This window comes from Dryobates pubescens, chromosome 13 (genome assembly GCF_014839835.1).
Source record: "Dryobates pubescens isolate bDryPub1 chromosome 13, bDryPub1.pri, whole genome shotgun sequence".
In the NCBI taxonomy this organism is placed as follows: domain Eukaryota; kingdom Metazoa; phylum Chordata; class Aves; order Piciformes; family Picidae; genus Dryobates; species Dryobates pubescens.
Window position 1 is genome coordinate 3417188 of NC_071624.1, and position 15659 is coordinate 3432846.

The following is a 15659-nucleotide window of genomic DNA, read 5'->3' on the forward strand; positions in this document are numbered from 1 at the left end:
TGGATTTGTGGCAATGGCAAGTGCAGTGACATCCAATTCTGGGATCCCAAGGTGAGCAGGGTTGTGAAAACATGGAGGAGGTCCAGTAGGGAACTACCAACATGGCCCTGGACCTGGGGAAGGTGGGCTTATTTAGTCTGGTCAGGAGGTAGTTGAAGGGGATCTAGCAACTTCCCACAACTACTGAAAGAGTAGTTACTGAGTTGGTGGAGACAGGCTCCTCTTGTCAGTGGCAGATAGTAACCCAAGGGCCAGTGGCCACACCATGCCATTTGCAAGGTTCAGATCAGATACTGGGAAACCCTCTCTCCCATGAGGATGGTGCAGCACTGGGCACATTGCCTAGAGAGGTCATGGACTCTTCCTCCTAGTGGCTTTTGAGGCTCAGTTAGACAAAGCTATAGTCCATCTGATTTGCTATTGGAAACGGTTGTGCTGCAAGGAGATTTGGCTAGAGACCTCCATAGGTCCCTTCCAATGAGCTTTTTGCTCATTCTGGTAAGACTGCCAGCACACTATCAGAGTTTTCAAAGACAATTTCTGGTTCTAAATATCTAGTGGTTTTAGTCTGACACAGTAATGCAGATCTAGATGGAAGCTGTCCACTCCAGCTTACTAGGATAAGTAGAATCTCCATATGAAAAATGTACATTCAGGGAGCAGGGTGGATGTGGGAAAGAGTCACTTTTGTTCCCTGACCTGAAGATGAGTTCTTCTAGCAGCCCAAAATGGTTGGAATCCATTTGAACCCACTCTGAACTCAGGAATAGAAGCAAGGCAGTTTTCTGTAGCAGCAGAATGCCTTGTGTGTGTGCAGGAGATCATGGAGTGGTAACGGGCTGCCTCTTTATCACCTGTGTAATACAAGTAGCCAGTGAGAGAGGGGTGGCATGGAGCTGTCTTTAATATATTTTGTAATGAACTATAAGCCTTTAGGAGAAAGCTTTCTTCCATGTTTGTCACCTAGCAATCTTTTCTGGGAGTGATGAAGCTTGATGTCCCACAGTCTCTTTCATGTCCATACTTTGTTCCTCTGCATCCCAGTAATAGGTGAGCTTCTCTTACAGGACCTCTCACCTTGGCCCAGCTGCCCACATTCACAGAATATACAGGATCTTAATTTCCTCATATTTTTTTTTCTTTCTCGGTGTCGTGAAGGGGTAAGTCCCAAAACATGTCCTAACCCAGACAATGGGTTAAGTACCTGTGAATCTGCAAACCTGGACACTTCCCAGGGTCCAGATGGTCCAGGTAAATGTGTAGCATGTGTAATTAACCTTATAACACAGCTGTGAACCATGTGTGCCCCTGGCCATGTTTGGATATGCCCCATCCTATAGGTTCAGCTATCAGGTTTCTCTGTTACCAAAGGGCATTAATTGTCTTTGGACAGTATTTAAAACAGCCAAGATGCTAGGCAATTTACCTTGCTCTCACCCAGAAAGCAACAAGAGCCAAATGCTGTCAGAGCTGCAGCTGAAGAGCCTGCCCTAGCAGGCAAACCACACCTGGGCCTCGTTCTCACTGAGAAAGCAACAAGAGCCAAATGCTGTCAGAGTTGCAGATGAAGAGCCTGCCCTAGCAGGCAAACTACACCTGGGCCTTGCACCTGGACCAAGGCAACCAATACTCTGAGAGCCCTGCACCAAAGGGGGAAGGCCCCTTAGCCCTCTCTGAGCCAAGGAAAGGCTACAGCCTGGTGATGGAGCACATCAGAGAGAAGTCACTTAACCATCTCCAAGCCAAGAAAAGCTCCAACCTGTGAACTGGGCATGAGAGGAGAGAGGCCCCTAAGCCCTTTCTGAGCCAAGAGCTGCTTGAATTATGGTTACAGCATGTGGGAAGATACCGGCCAGAGGAGCAAGCCGTGAGTAGCCAGCTAATTTGCTCCAGAATGCCCCTTGTGGGAAGCCGCAGAGCATGGCACCTTTATTTCCATGTGAAATCGCTGCCTCGGACATTCTCAGATTTGTGCTTAAATCATTCAGCTGCCTTCATATGTGGAATGTAATACCCACAACTGAATAACAGAACCTGTAAATATACTTTGTACGTAAGTTATGGCGGTGTCTTGTCTGAAGATACCACTGCCAGAGATATTAAATATAATATATCTATATCTATTATTACACTTGCTCCTTTGTTAAATTTGGCTCCTAGAAGAGCCAAATGTTTCTAGGGGAGGACAGGCAGGCTGAGGAAGAGAATGAGGCTTGAGGAGAGAAGGAAAGAAGAAAAAAAAGGGAGTCCAGGGAACCCAGCACTTTACCCATGTCCTCTTATCTGCAGATCTTGAACTCAATCATAACAAATACGTCATCATTGCTGAAGTAATAATTAAGTTTGGCATTTTACTGTCAGCATAACTGCATGAACCATCCTCCTTTCTTGCTATGTCTTCAAATACAGCCCATTTTAGAGAGGCTCTGCCAAGTTATTCCCTTTGAGTGCATCTGGAATCAGGTTTTTATAAAGCACCTCAAAGAGAGTAAATACAGAATTCCCAGGGCCTGCCTTGGGGTTTGTATGAATGAGATCAACTGAACAAGCCGAGCGTGAAGCTGTGCATTTGAGCCCTCCTGAGCGGTTGTGTACTTGCTGGCACTGAGCTGGACCCGTGTCCCCTGGCTGCGCTGCAATAGCTGGTGACACTCCAGCTTTTCCAGGAAGGCCTGTAAAATTTTCACATTTCTTTCTGCAAATCCAGGGTGCCAGAAGAGGCTTGTCCTCGCATTCCTTCAGCCTCAGTATGTTTTCACAGCATGACCTTGTCTTCAGGGAGTTGAAAAGAAAGGGCCCCTGGCCCTGCAGGGTGCTGCTGAGGGTGTCTCAGGAGGTGGCATGAGAGGCACCCCCCAGGAGAGCCCTCTTGCCCCTCTGCTGCTTGGAGGCTATTCTGGGATGTAATTTGTCTGGACAGACAGACAATTCCCCTTGCCAGGAGAAGCTGTAGCTCAGTGGGGGGCCTTTTTGGCAAATGTTGCACAGCTCTAATTAGCCTTTGGTTGGCCTCCAGCCCTTGTTTGTTTGTTTGTTTTTCCTGCATTGAGTCATCTTATTTGTAAGATACAGCAATATGTCCCAAGCTGCCTGTTTCAGATGTTACCCATGTTGTTGCTGATATAACCATCTCATAGAGAAGGATCATTCTCATCTTCCTCATGAATGCCTCTCCCCTTTTGAAATCCTTAAGGAAAAAAAGCTGTGTTTGCAATACAGATTTCTCTGCTCCCCCTTTTGCCTCAGGCATTGGTATTTGAAACACATGGAGGAGCTGGGGTCCAAAGAGAACATCAGCTGCTCTGTCTTCCTGCCCTACATGCTGGGATTATGAAGAAGGGGGACATTCTGCTCTTCTTTCTTCTGGGCCTCAGACACCTATGAATGATTGCTTGACAGCCAGCCAAGGAAAGTGACAGTGTCTGGAAGGAAGTCATGCATACCACCAGGTCTTTGGGGTAGAGGCAAGAGCAATCTCTTCCAGGTTACATCCTCTAGAGACTCAAGGGCATCTGTGCATGGTGTTTCCAAAAGGTCTGGTGGTCTAAACCTGTTCTCACTGCAGCAGCAGGGAGGTGAGGCTTAGAAGAGCATGCAGTGCTCTCCTGCTGCTGGCTGCCCTGGTTTGCTCTAGTCAGTACTCCAGCACACTAGCTTGCTTTGTGTGACGCAGAAGCCTAGAATACCAGGTTGGAAGGGATCTCAAGGATCATCTACTCCAACCTTTCTTGGGAAAAGCCTGGTCTAGATAAGATGGTCCAAGACTCTGTCCATCTGAATCTTAAAAGGCATCCAAGACACAGGACCTGGAGGGATTTGTCTTGTTTGCTACAAGCTCTCAAAAATGTTTGTACCAGCCACATCTTGCATCTTATGGGAACTCTCTGGGGATCACACCAAATAGGTGAACTTTAGAAGTGTGATGTGAGTTCATTGCTACCCTGATGATCTGATTGTCTGACCCTTTGCTTGCAAGTGTACCAGTGATACTTGTGAAACCATATGCTCTGTGCAGGCTCCATTACTGCTGGATTGTTTTGTTAGAGCACTAAAATTGGATGTCTCGTCTTCTGTCTCACAGCAGCCGTCTCTTTTGTTGGGTGGTTTGTCAGCTGCTGTCTGACGTCTATCCTGCCCTTCCTTCCCCTCTACAGTGGCAGTCACACCTCTGTGTATACGATGCCATTGATAAATTCCAGTCTGTCTCAAGCAGGAGGCATGGTCCCGTAACAGCCCTTTTGAAGGTCTGCCGTGAACGCTCCCTGCCAGCTGGTTTGGGGATATGTTCTGTATTAATGCTCCTTGATCTATCTGCTGGTTTTGACACTGCTGACCAGCATGTCCTTGTGGAACCCTCTGCGCAGATGGTGCGTCTGGCTGGGGTGCTTCAGGTTGATTCAGATTGTATCTTGGGGAGAGCTGCTCATTTGCACATTCCATTCCTTCCAGCAGGTTTCTGCTGTGTGGCTCTCTGAGGGGACCCTCCCATTTTAGTGCCTATTGATCCATTTTGGCTAAGCTGATTAAGCATGCACTTGCTTCTGGCTGCCTTCAGGCTCTCCCCACACTCCCTGTTCCTTTCCCCAGCCTGTCACTCTAGCAGGGCAGGGGCATATTTGCAGATTTTTTTGAGGATATGTCACAATGCAAGTAATGTTGGTCTTGGTGGATCTGTGCCCTAAGAAATCTAAGCAATACCTGTCTTAGGAAGGGAGGGATCTGAGTGTCTCCCCTGTGTAAGTTGCTCCAGATCTGTACACCTGGCTGCTAATATCTCTGCTACTATCTCCACCACAGTGCCAAACCTGAGTGGTGCTGTGAGCTGGTGACTGATTTGCTATGCCAGACCCTGCCTCTGCTGTTGAAAATCCTCAAGGGATGTTAGATTTGAGGGTCACTGTCTGATAGAGTCCCAAATACTCAGGATGTATGGTTGCTCATTTATCATCTGCTTGTTGGCACAGTGTGGAGGAAATTTAGCTCTCTGAGGTATTTGGATGCCATTGTCTGATTTGCTGTGCACTTCAGTGGTGTAACTTCACAAGGACTGACGGACTAGCATACACCTTTGATCTTCAGATACGTGTAAGAGCTGTGGCCAGAGAAAACAGCCCTTTTCTGAATGCAGCAAACAGAAGTTACTTGTCTCTGAGTAAGCCTGCTTTACTTATGGGACTTTTCTCCTTCAGTTTGTAAATACTGTCTTGTAAATACTTCCATAGACTGGAAAAACAAAGTGGGGAAAGACACAGAGCAGACAGCTGGCACATGAAGGAATGACCCAGCCCTTTGGTTGCCCTACCCACTGGAGTGCCCATTGCTGCTGGACTTTTCCTTCTTGAGTGACAGCCCACAATATTCTGTTATATATGTCCTCTTCCCTTGTTCTTTCTTTCTTCCAGAGTCGGGGATGAGGTGGAGAGGGCTTGTGTTCAGAAAGGCTGGGTTGCTGAACTCCATCTGGAAGACAGAGCTCCACAACTTGCCCTATTTGCAGCCAGCACCTCACTTGGATTTCGGCAGAGGAGCCAGCCGCTAACAGGACTTAGCCAGGTTGGTATATTCTTACCATCTCCAGCACTCACCTACAAATCCACCTGCTCCCCAAAGGTGACAAAAGCTGCCAGTTGTCCCACCTTGCGCTATGCAAACCCTCGTGACTCAGGGCTGCAATGTCAGGATGAAACGCCAGAGGTTTCACCGTTATGGGTTACACATTGTACCTGAACTTTATCACGAGCGAGGTGATCCTAGCCCCATCTGTTGTTACAGTCCCCACCCGGAACTCACCACACAAGAGACGACAGTGTAATAAAAAAAACAACCAGTGAGCTGGTTACTGGGCTTGGCTTTGGCGTAGGAGTGTTTGGCCTGTTGCCACACTCTCACTGGGGCTCTGCTGTGAATCCAGCTGGGCCATGGAGTGAGCAGGTGGGTCTGGGTGCTGTGCGGCCTTTGCTCTCCAGGGATGAAGGAATAGGTGGCCAGGTGGAAACAAAGAGAGTCTGTTTGGGTGCCCATTGCAGGAGATGCTGCAGCAGGAGTTCAGCCCCTCAAACAGCAGAAAATCCTACACTGTAATGGTTCCATTTCCATGGATGCTTGGTGGTTTCTCCTTTTTGAGATCATAAACCAGAATGGCATCTGCACAGAATCCACCCAGCCAGCCCATGGCAGCCAGCTCCCGCTCTGTATGGAGATACCAGCCAGGCCATGTATGCTTATACTGCCTCAGAGCAGCTCACCTGGGCTGAAATTTGGCTTTGCAGCAAAGCTGGAAGCTGTGGGTTTGTTTCCTAGAGCTCATTTAGGGGGGATTTCAGGGTTCACAAGGCTTTGGCAAATAACACAATGACTTGAAGGTGAGAAGGAAGAGCTGTAGCATTCAGAGAAGAAAATACTTGTGGACATCAGTGTTTTGGTAGCTCCTTCCCAGACAATCTGGTAAAAACCACTCTTTGTCCACCCTTCTTTTTCAGAGCCCAGCAATCACTTCAAGTGTTCGCCCAGGCTGCCAAGAAATTTTGGGTTATTCTACACTGGGTACATTTTGCCTTGCAAGCTATCTGGGATGCAGAGGGCAGGCAGCAGCTGCTGTGCTGTGGTGTTGCACAAACACAAGGCAGGTGCTCACTGGCATCTTGTCTCTCATATGCCGACTGTAACTGCAGGAGCTGCCACATTTCCACCAGCTGGGCGAGTCGCCAGTGTATTCTTGTGGAGATCGTGTTCCCGTAAATATAAGTTGTCACACTGCTCTGAAACACCTTCCCTCTCAGGATGTTCCCCACCAGTTACCTCTGTGGGTGTGCCCATTGCTGCTGATTTCAGGTACTAGCAGGGAGGTGTTGTGAATCCTGCCCAGCCCATGCCAAGGCTTTCATGTGAACACAGGGAGCTGTCCTTCAGGGCTTTGCAGCTGGTTTACCCCTCTGATCTCAGTTTGGAAAGGGTTGCCAATGGTCAGTACTCTGGCAGGCTCTGGCTGCCTCTGAAATTTCTGACTCTTATGCTTTGGGCTTGGGATGTGAGGTCCCTCAGAGCGGGCGGTTCCCAGGTGGAGCACAACCCATACAAGGAATTCTTTGCTGGTGGCCACCAAGTTTTTCTCACAAGTGTGATGTGCACTTATTATTTTTGATCTCCCCAAGCAGATTTGGTGATCAGCCATGACAAAATTACATGCAAAAGGAAGAGACCAGTGCAGAGTTTTTCCTCCTCTGGCCTGCCTGTGTTATGTCTTCTCCAGAAGATGCTTCACATTCTTTTTTTTGCAAATCTGTGTTTTTATAACACAAAGAAACCACCCAGAAGGCAAGTAAGGGCTCCCCATAGACTGAGTACTTGTAGGCAGATGGGGAATCATGGATATGGTGAAGGGGTTGGTTGTGCAGACCTTGGACCCAATGAGAATCCCAAATCCCTCTGAGGAGGAGTGAGGTGCCAAAACTCAACTCTGAAAACTGCTTTTCTTCCTATGAATGGGCACTGCTGATGAGAACTGAGAGGAGCTTGCAGGCTCTGGGCAGATGAGGCGAGATATGCTTCTGTTTGGGTGCAGATCTGAAAAGGAGGATAACATGGTGAGAGCATAAGGCGTGATAAAATTGCTGGAGGAAATGGTCCCCAGGAGTCAAAATGAGAGTTCCTGCATGCTGCAGGCATCGAAGCAGCCCTGGGTGAAGGTGGGAGCCTGATCCAGCCCCTATGCTGTGGCCAGAATCCACATGCCTCTGGTTTTCTTATTCATGCCTTAATCTTCTCATTCCCTTGGGGAAGCTCCTAAAAGTAATTGTAGAAGCTTTGGCAAAGTGATGGGAGCACAAGGCAAGCATGGGGGAGATACCTGCATTGTCTGCCCTGTCAATACTGCAGCTGCCCCAGGCAGAGCTGTCCCCTTCCCAGGGGTACCTGTGCAGTGACCTTGTGTCTGTACTCATCCATCTCCTCCCTCTTAGCTATGTTGACTGATCAGGAAACCTCCTCTGCAGAGAGTAGAGACCATGGAAATCCAATACAGGCCCTCACCACATCAAATGTCCTCACTGATGGGCTGCTAGAGGTGGAGGGGCACCTCTGAAGAGATGCTGCTGCAGAGACCAATGCTGTGGCTGAGTCACCCTGAGATGGTGAAGCACCCCAGAGGTAGGCTCTTCTGGAGAATGTCTCCTTTGGTTTGAGGCTGCATCATCACTTGGAAAATGAGATTAGGGCAAATACTTTTTTATATCCCCTGACAAGAGCACCAAGCTGCTGGGTATTTGATAGGTCAGAGTGAATGGTCTCACAGCTCTCTGCCTGGCACAGCAATGGGCAGCTAAGCCAGGGCTTAGTATCCGGAAATGCCTCGCAGCATAGCAGTCTTTGAAGGCAAATGTGACCCTTCGATTGACAGCCCTAAATCTATCTGGACTTAAAATAGGAACCTCAGCATTAGCTCTTTGAAATTCAAGTCTTTGTCGTCTTAATTTTTTGCCCCTGCTTAATTCACAAATGGAAACCATAAAAAAAATTAATTTGAAGGGGATGGGGGGAGGGCTTATGGGGATCGTGATGATGTACTGTGGGATAATAGCTCTGTGCTCTCCTCTTTGCTCATTCCACAGGCCATCAGAGACAGGATGCTGTGTTTGTTGGCCTCCTGCTCTCATAGAATGATCTGGATAGAAATGGACCTTTAAAGCTTTTCTAGTTTGGTCCCTCTGGAGTGAGCAAGAACATCTTCAACTAAATCAGGTTCCTCAGAGCCCCTTCCAACCTCACCTTGAATATTTCCAGGGATGGGGCAACTGCCACCTCTCTGGGCAAACTGTGCCAGTGTCTCACCTATGTTATTGTAAAAATATTTTCCTTCTATCTAGTCTAAATCCCTCCTCTTCTAGTTTAAAACCATCACCCCTTGTTCTGTTGCAACAGGCCCTGCTTTCCCCATCTTTCTTACAGGCCCCTTTAACTACTGAAAGGTTGCCGTAGGTTCTTCTTGGAGCCTTCTCTTCTCCAGGCTGAACGTCTCCAACTCTCTCAGCCTGTACTCACAGCAGAGGGGCTCCAGCTCTCTGATATTTTTTATGACCTCCTTTGTACCTGCTCCAGCAGGTCCATGTCCTTCTTATACCAAGGACTCCAGATCTGAACCCAGCACTGCAGATGGGGTCTCAGCAGAGTAGAGGAGCGGAGTCCCCTCCCTGAGCCGCTACCCACACTGCTGGGCATCAGCCCAGGATACAGTGGGCTTCTAGAATGCTAGCACACATTGGCAGCTCATGTCCAGTGATTCTTCTGCTCTTGTATCCTAACAGGTATTTCAGGCATTGGTGCAAAGAGGGGAAATTCCTGTCTCTAACCTGACTGTTAGACACCAAATGTACCTGCACACATACATCCCACAACTCAGAGAGTCTCCAGGCCAGAGGCCAAATACATCGGTCCCAGAGCTCTCCTCTGATTCTGTCTTCCTCCATTTCCAGCTCCATACAGTATTTTTGATTGCTTACATCAGACAAAACTGAGGTAATACATCTGCACGTCACCTCAGAGATGGGAGTTTTTCAGTGGCCATTGGAATAGTCCCTTGGACCTGCTTTGCAGAGGACCCGTGCATCAAACAGCCTCACACTGTCAAGTCTGATCAGTGCAGGATGTTGCTCACAAAGGTTCGTTTGTTTGATTTTAATTACACCGCTTCACTGCAAAATCCTTACCAGTTATACCAGCATAAAACCACTGGGTAAACAAAGCTGATTTTGCTTGTCTGATGTGTTGATTCCACTGGTGGATTTTGCTGTGGTGGGGAGTTTTGTCAGTGTAGCTGTACCGGCAAGACTGGTTAAGTGCAGGTGAGAGGAACTGGATGTATATCAATTGATTGGCAGCCAATACTGCATATCTCCCTATTCAGTCACTGCTGGCTCAGTGATAGAGTGAGGGTGTTTGCTTCCTAAGCCAGCATTTAATGTGTTGTGGGTAAAACATGGCCAATCCATGCTCATATCTGGAAGCAGGAATGTGTGATGGGCTTCCCATCATTGGGAGCAGAGTATTCATCAGACATCTCTCTGTACATTTGTGTGGACCCACACTCATACTATCATACTTTGAGGTCAAGGGTTTCCCTTGAGAGTACCCCAGAGCCAGACATTTCAGCACCCAAAGTCTGAGCTCTCTATAAAACCTGGGTGCCTGTGCATGCAGGGAGCTCTCAGACAGCATTGTGCCAGGGCCTCTTGCCGTGTCCTGGAGTTCCACAAGGGCTGTCTGCAGGTGAGCCTTTTAGCTAACCATTTTTGTACCTTGACTTGTATTCAAGCTCTTTGAGATTCTGGGGAGCCCCAGGGAATGCAACATCTCCTTTTAATCTACACACACCATGATCTGTCACTAGGAATGGTTGAGGCAAAACAACCTTTTGAAAAGAATTTTTTGGAGTTGGGGAGAGGGAGATGCTAAAGAGGAGCTGATTGGTTTGGGAGTGCTGGAGGAGGAGTGGAGCATGGCAATAATTAGCACTTCAATCCTTTTTTCTGAGAATGGTGGTTCTCCTGCTCTCACACCTGTGAAGTGTTCCTTCAGAAAAGGCAAGGCCCCTTCTTCACAGCAAACCAGCTGCTTCATCCTGCCTGTGCATGTAGTAGATCTTTGGAAGCCTGAAATGAAATCTGCCCTGTCTTCCCACCTATACCAGCTGTCTATGCTGTGCTTGAGGGACACACCAGGTGCTCGTCTCTGACTCCTTCAGAATACCTGGGAAGCCAGAATGCACCAAAAAATGCAATGGCAGGCACATGGCAGTGTGTGCAGAGTGATTTGCTGCTCACCTCATGCTCCATTTGTTTCTCTCTGTTCACTCTGCTCTGCTGCTGTGGCTTTCACCGCTGCTTTGGGCTGGTGGTTCTGCCCTTGGTTTTCTTGACTTTATTGTGAAAAAATATAGGGAGGCTCTTGGAAAGGCAATTGTTTTGTGTACTATCTTTAGTCTCCTCATCTTTTTCTGTCTCCTGATCTTTCTGTTTCACAAGTAGTCTGACGGGTATGTGGTTTTGTGTGAGTACCTGCGTAGGCACCAACATGCATGCCAATAGATACACACAAACATAGGGACATACATGGTGGGCCAAAAAAGTTGTGTTAGTTGTTCATTTTAAGGGACATTGCAGGAACTCAACATGTGTTACCTTCATGTATTTATTGAGAGGGACTTTTCAATGTATTTGAAGCAATTGTAATAGGTGGCAGGAGCATAGCAGTGGTGAGCCCAGAGCCCTGGCATAGCTGACCACCCACCAGGTCAGCCGTGCACCACGCAGCAGTGCAGACACCCCAGGACTTGATTTGGTAATGGATATTTCTTGGCTCTGAGACAACCAGAATCCACTTGTCCTCATCCCTTTGCCTCTTTGTGAAGAGGCAACAAGGCTGAAAAGGATATTGTCAGCACTATGAAAGCACAGCTGGGACAAGAACATCTTGCCTTTGAGGAGGCAGATGTTGTCCGTCCTGCTGTGGTTCATGTCCCAGCTGTGGAATGACTCAGAACCTCTGGCAGGGGATGGCAGAGACATGCAGGCACTCTAGTGACCCTGCTATTTCTCTAAAACATACAGCTTGTTCCTGCTCTCCTGGTTGGTGCTTTTTCTCTGGTGAAGCATTGGACCAGGCTGCCTAGGGAGGTGGTAGAGTTGTCATCCCTGGTGGTGTTCAAGAAGCTGTAGAAGTGGCACTTCAGGACATGGTTTAGTGGTCATGGTAGTTGGGTTATGGTTGGGCTCAATGGTCGTATACGTCTTTTCCAGCCTTAGTGATTCTGTGATTTCCTCTGCCTGATGAAAGCCACTAAATCCAGTATTTCCCATTTCAGGCAGAATCACTTGTAAATGGAGAATTCTCTTCTCCAAAGCTGGTCTTTCTGAGGAGGACCTCACAGCCCGCATTTGCTTGCTGCTTTTCCAATGTTGGCTTAAGTTTCCTGTCTTCTCTCAGCCATGTGAGTGGTTGCAGAGGTGCATGGTATGGAGCTTGAACCCCTGTTAGCAATGGGATCTTGCCTGACTGAGGACAGGCAGGTGCAACCCAAAAGCATCTCAAGACTGTTAGGCCAGTGGCCCTTTAGGTGGAAGGGTGTGCCCTTGGCAGGCAGATCCCTTCCCACTTAGACTTGCTCCCTGGTCCCCAGCAGTACTGCAGGCAGCTGGAGCAGCGCCTACCCCATGTTTAGGGAAGGAGAACTGTCTGCATGCTGGGCGAGGCCTCTCTGATCTGCGTGCCAGGAGATGGATATAGACAGAGAGAGCTGGATGAAAGGTGAAAGGGTGTGTAAAATCCCCCCTGAGGGGCTGTGATTAAAGCTGTGAAACCAAACGTTTATGGAAACGGTTTAGGCTCCATCTAGTGCAGTCATATTTCCCTCCAAAACCAGTGGGAGTTGAGTGATCGTAGGCTCCAACTCTACTGACGTTGCATTTTGGAGCAGTTGTGTGGTTTTGAGGCAAGCTTCCTACTTATTCTCACTCTCTGTTCACCATATCAGTTGTCAGCACAGTTTTTGTGCATACAAACTGGGTTCATTTTGGTGGAAACTAGATCAGAAGTTCTGTTCTAAGCTTGCACCAGATGTTCTTCAGCAGTGGAGGAGGATGTGGTGGTGAGAAACAGCAGCTGGTCCTTTGGGTAGCTGTGAACCACATGCATGTCAAGGGGTTTGGTCCAGGTGACTAAGTCTAGCTGAAAGCAAGATCCTTGAGCAGCACACAAGATAGGTGCAGGAGGTTCAATAAAAAACTGATTCATCCAACTGATCTCCCCTGTCACACACAATTATTTGCTGCTGTAGACACTTCGTTTGAGTTTGTGACCTTGAGCCCTTAGTGAGTAGTGGCCTCAAGTGGGTGTTGAAGTTTAGCTCTCCAGGGACTGTAAGTCATCACAGTTGCACCCCACATCTACAACTGAAGTGTGGCCTGCACTGAAGTGTTTGTAGGCTCACTCTGCCAGGATGAGGGGTAAGTGTTCCCCCTTTGCAGTAGAGTCAGTATGGGCCACCAGGAAGAACACAGGCTGGTCTTTGTACATTAAGTGTTTCAGGAATGGCCAGATGGTTTTCTTCCTTCACCTCTTCTACTAAGACCATCAGGAGGACACATGATGGGGTTTCTCTGGGGTTGCTGTGGTCTGGAAAGTAACTGCAGCCATCCCAGGATCCTTTGGGAATGCCTCTGCTACCTTATTCTGTTGTAAAAACCCCTCTGCTGGAGATCAGGGTATGGGAGGCCATGGGTTTCTTTGTTGGAAGTGTTTTGTTGGGAGGCAAGATGTGCCAGCCTGCCTTACTGCTACAGTGCTGCTGGCTAACATGCTCAGCTTCCAGGCACTGTGCTCTGGCTGCACTGTGTCAAGGAATGGCCCCAGGAGCACCTCCAAGCTCAGCACCTTTGGGCTCTGTCCTTCTGCTACCACTGACCTGGCTATGGCAGTGTAACCAGATGATGCGTGCTCACAGCAGTGGCAGTTTCCCTGCAGCTGTCAGAGGATTAGCTGCAGCAGACAACAGCTCTTTTTAGCTTTTGTACCAGGGCTTCCCAGCTCCTTCTTGCCCAGGTGCAGGTATCACCTCAAACCACACAATCCTGAAGGAGGCACCAGTGCTGGAGTGACCAGGCACCACCTCCAGCAGGAAGGGGCAGAGATACTGAGCAGAACCTGCTACTCTGATATGGAAATCACCTCCCAGTCTGTTGGTAAGGGGTCAGGGATGGAAAAAATTCCTCATGAAAGAAACAGAGGGCCACTCTGCAACAAGGCAGCTCCCAGCCACAAATTTATCTTCCCAAGAACAGCTTCATGCTTTCCTGTTGCCTTTGTGTCAGCTGTGGGAGGACAAGCTAAACCTGATATGGAGGGGGATGTGCACTTCATCTTGTGAGGTGGGCACTATCGATCAGGTAGCAAGACCTAGGTTGACCATAGCATTACCAACACAAGGGCAAAATGGTAGGAGAGCAGCTGGGTGGCAGAAATCTGGTGAGGAGCATGGGCCAGACAAGGGTGAGAGCAGTGGGAAAGCTGGACCTGGCACTGCCTACACTGCAGAGAAGGCTCCAGTGGTAGCAAGGGTATGCTTGTACAGAGGGACTTGGAAGAGGCAAGGATTTGGGAAGACACTGGAAAAAGTGATTCATATGAGGGTTGGCGAGCTGCTTTTCAAGTCCTGCCTCGTCTCTTTTTTCTGGGCAATCCCTGGCATTTTGCTAGCACTTTTCATCTGGAGATCTCCAAGATTAATACAATCATCATCCCCAAGTAGGAGACTGGAAAAAAATCAGGTGCTGAGCAGGTGAAGGTGAGAGTTGGGCTCAGAACAAGATCAACTGTCTTGTGGAGCCACACTTAGTTGCTGCTTCATACTACATTGCTGTAACTCATCTGCTCTGAAAAGCCATGGGGCAATCGACACCAAGTGTCACCAAACAGTGGCTGAGATGAGTTGTGCTGGCAGGCTCAGAGTTTTCCTCTAGTGTCTCAAGTCTGCGTTGGAAAGTGCTCTCTGTTCACGGATTCTCACGGACAAGGGAGGACAAAACCTTAGACTTCTTGTAATAGGTATGTGCTCATGAATGCGGTGTCAAACTATGGGAAACACCAGGAGGCATTGCTCTGCTTTTTCCCAGAGGATTCTGACAGCAAGGTACCTGGTTTGGAGAACCTGTCTGTCCAGGTATTGCTTTCATTGTCTTCAATGGTCTGGACCCTTCTTCTATCATGCCTACCAAAACAGTATCTCAGCACTTTTCAGGAGTGCATGATGTGATGTGATTGCTATCCCATGTGGATTGCTTCTTCTCACAGTGGGAAGAGTGTGTATCTTAAAGTACTTGGCTTTGCACTTTAATGTAGGGTAACTAGGGTAGGGCATGGGGCACAGCCATTTGAGGTTATGTGGTTGCTCCTGAGTGGTTCTTCCCACAGCCCCAGAGGGCCCCAGGAAAGTCCCAGCTCCTACACAGGTATGTTATGCCCTTTCTGTGGGTGCTCATTTGTCTTGAGGAGCTCAGCCATGGCTCTCCTGCCTTACTTCACTGTCCTACCTAACATCTGCTCTTCTGAACTGTGTGGAAATGCTTATTTCTTTCTTTTTCTCTTCTCAGACCATAGGAGGTAGAAAGAAACAGCTTGAGCATTGGGACATGGTGTGACCATGTGGAGAGGTTACTGGGGGAAAGCTAAGCAGATGGCTAAACTCAGTACTGCATGTGGCTCATGTCATGCCCCGACTTGTAGCTGTGTGCATGTGAAGGGCTTCCTTCTAGCTTTACAGTTTTTTCAACTGAAAAACATTTTTACTGCAGCATCCTGGAGCAAAGAGTGAGTGACATACAAGCAGGAAGGTGCTTCCAGCAGTTTTTGCTCTATTCCCTTTGGCATCCACTGTGCTATGGGAATGTATCTCCTGGTGAGCACTGGAGCTTTGGAAAACACCAGCATCTTGGCTAAGAGGCGAGGGAACTGTTTTGTGCTGTCTCAGGGATCAGTGATGGCTGGGCCTCTGACAGATAGCCATCTGTTGGGTCTCCAGATCATCCAGTTAGGATGCTGCGCAAAGCTCAGCTGCCGGTGGGTGGGCTGTGAAAGTGAGCAGGGTCCTGACTGAGCCTGTGTGGGACAGTGAA